This window comes from Macrotis lagotis, chromosome 8, assembly GCF_037893015.1.
Source record: "Macrotis lagotis isolate mMagLag1 chromosome 8, bilby.v1.9.chrom.fasta, whole genome shotgun sequence".
In the NCBI taxonomy this organism is placed as follows: Eukaryota; Metazoa; Chordata; class Mammalia; order Peramelemorphia; family Peramelidae; genus Macrotis; species Macrotis lagotis.
In genome coordinates, this window is record NC_133665.1 from 53,716,160 (window position 1) to 53,719,765 (window position 3,606).

Sequence of the window (3,606 nt, forward strand, 5' to 3'; positions counted from 1 at the left end):
ACTGCCGTCAAGCGCCAGCCACGCACGCCTTTGGCGGCAGAGCGCGCGCGTGCGCAGTGCCCGCGCCCCGCCCCCTTTCCGAAGCCCCTCCTCTGCCGGGAGCCCGGCGCGCGCATGTTCAGCGCTTTCCTGTGTGACCTTGGGCGAGGCCCGGCACCCTGCGTGCCTCAGTTTCCTCCTCTGTAAAATGAGCCGGAGAAGGGGAAGCTAACCCAAGCGGCCCCACAGAAAGGGTCGGGCCCCCACAATGCTGGGGCGAAGGGGAGTGGGACGCCTGGGTTCTCTCCCTGGAGTCCTTGAATTTGTATTTCAATAGGCCTGGTTTTCTTTCTAATCCCAAGGATGCCATCATGTATTTAAGAGCATTACTCTGAGGAGGGGTCCACAGGCTTCACCGCTCTGCCAGAGGGGCCCAGGATGCAAATCGGGTGCGTGAAGAAACCCTGGTGTCCAAGGTGATGCTTGAGGTGAACCTTGAAGCTAGATGGAGTTTCTTTTTTTAAGGCAATGGGGTCAAGTGGCTTGCCCAAGGTCACACAGCTGGGTCATTACTAAGTGTCTGAGGCCACAGGGCTGGTGCTCTATCCGCTGCACCCCTTAAAACACTTAAGTTTGTCCAAGTTTCCCTAATAAATAACATAGTAATCTTACAGAAGAAGAAATTTATGCTCACAGAGATTAATACCTTGGTCATGGTCACACAGTACGTAAGTGATGAACTCTGATCATCACTGTATAGTTAATGCCCTCCAGGCATCATCCCTGGACTCAACACTATAAGGACTGTGACCCACATCCTCTCCAACAAATGTTTTCAACAGATCCTGGAAGTGAGTTTTAATGGGTGAGATGTTGTCTACGTCTATGATGTCAGATGGTATCTTTTCAGGCAATCAAGGTTTAATGAGCTATGGAGCAAAATTTAATTGACTTTAAAATGAGGCGCTTGTTCCTTATGAAAGTCAAATTAGTTAGAATCATTAGCTCTCCCAGGACTCACCTGTAGGAGAATTGAAGGAAAGTTCTCAAATGACTGGTGACAAATTGATTGTTCATAAGTCGAGTGTAAGTCATCTTGTGGGCATCAATTAAACTGTGACTGCCGCAATACATCCTGTGCATATTGCCTAGTTTGAACTTCTATTTCCCTTTTTATAATGTATGTAAAGATGTGTTCCCATAGCATCCAGGGCCATCTCCTGTCATCCTGATCTATATCTGGTCCTTGGACCCAGTTGACTCTGGAGGAGAAAGAGAGGCTGGTGACTTTCACAGCATCCTTCACTTAAAAACAATTCATTTGCATGTCATGGCATCACCTCCCTGATGCCATGTCTTTGAGAACCAAGGACAAACAGCAACATTGTGAAGATGCAACATCTTATGCAGCTATTATACTAGTGAATGAATTGACATTATTTACCAAAAAAGTATTAAGAGAGTTCTAACTCCTTAAGACAAATGCTTCACAAAAACAACAACAACAACAAAAAAAAATACCTTAAAATCATCTCTTAGCCATGGCCAAGTTAGAGAGAAAATAACTCTGTTAGGAGTTCAATTCTTATTGAAAGTATTTTCTCTTTAATTATGTAATTTGCTGGTTCATCATTGCTTTATCTTATTCCTAAACTTCTGGGAAAATGTCTTGCTGTTTCCAGAATTATATTAACATGCACCTCAGCTTCTAATAAAGTTTTTGTAGTTCAAGTAGGAATTTTTTTCTTTTGTTGCACCTCAGTTCCTTGGACTATAGATAACAGATTTCTCTATGCTTTTCTTGCCATCCCATCTTGCCCATCACTGCCCTGGAATCCCTAGGAACTAGAAAAATAGAAGTTTTACTGGCTTTTTTTATGACATGGATTTTTTTTCTGAATAAAAAGGAAAAGTCAATGAGTCATCTTTAGTGCTGGACTGCTCTGCCCCCAGCTAACCTTCTAAGTGCTGACTCCTCACCTGGAGCACTGCCATCTCCTGTTTTCTTTTTAGTGCATTTGAAATACCACCATTACAACTTTGGTGCTTCAATACATCCCAAGACTTTTTTTTTTTTAGGTTTTTTGCAAGGCAAATGGGGTTAAGTGGCTTGCCCGAGGCCACACAGCTAGGTAATTATTAAGTGTCTGAGACTGGATTTGAACCCAGATACTCCTGACTCCAGGGCTGGTGCTTTATCCACTGCGCCACCTAGCCGCCCTGTGTCCCCAGGCTTCTGAGAGTTGCCTTCCCTCTAGCTGATCTGGGATCTTTATGCTTCCAAAATAGCGAATCATCACTGATGCTTCATCCAGTTTGTAGTTGTGGCAATAAAATTTACTAGCCAACATTGCTTATTTTGAGAGTAGATTCCTTTACATGTTGGTGGTAATATAATTAATTTATCTTTTTAAAAATATTTTCCTGCAGATGCCAAAAGTAACAACTCATTTGACAAAAAGAGTGGGATAATAATTTAACCTGTACTTCCTATATCACAGAGTTATTGTGGGGTATCATGATGCCCTCTTAGCTCTTAACTTCAAGGAGATGGGAAAGGAGAGGTCATTAATTCTTATATTCTAGTATTTAGTGTAAAAGGGCAGAGAAGGGAGTCATTAATTCCTACTTTCCAGGATTTAGTCTTCAAGAGGGAGAGAGAATAAAATAAATCTTGTATTCTAAGATTTAATCTACTAATCTTCATCCCCCCCCCAATTTTAAAATGCTGAGGAAATTTAAGTCTCAGAGAACCTTAAAAAGGTCACAATCAAGTAAATGTGAGAAATGGTGGGCTCACCAGTTTATAAACTGTTTCTGATTTATTCTAAATCTCAGGCTGCCCAGTCATGGTGACCATTAACTATACAGTGATGATCAGAGTTCATTTCCTAGCCCTGCCACTTACCTACTGTGTGACTATGACCAAGGTATTAATCTCTGTGAGCATAAATTTCTTCTTCTGTAAGATTACTTGTGTTATTTATTAGGGAAACTTGGACAAACTTAAGTGTTTTCAACATGAGAAATACCCATGGAATCAGGGATCTGTCCAAAACTAACTCTTAAAATTCAATTAGAGGAGCATTTATGAATTGTATATTATGTACCAGGCAAAAGGGATAAAAAACATTCAATGGACACAGTTATGAAAATATAAGATGGGTACACAGTAAATACAAAGGAATTGGAGGGAGTGCCTCAAAAAAGGCCTAGTTGGTGTTGGTTTTATGAGGTGAGTCTTGAAGGGAACTAGGGATTCCAAGAGGCCAAAGAGAGGAGAGGAAAGACATAGAGACTAGAGATAAAATCTTGGTGGGGTTCAAAATGGTGGCAGTATGAATTTGGTGCCAAGAAAGCCAACTTGGGAAATGAACTGATAGGGGGACATCCATCCTTCTGGAGATCCAGTACCTCAGATTCTTGTCTGCCCTTAAGACTATGCTTGCCTGTTGCTTTTTGGATCCTTATGTTCTTGACGCATATTTCTAGAACTCAACTATATCTCCTGTTTTTATTCACTCTTCTTTTCAGGCCCTAGCTGTTTGTTGTCTGATAATTAATGTTCTATTTCTCTCTCCACAATCTAATAGTATTCAAATTTAAACTTAAGTGATAGTCATTTAA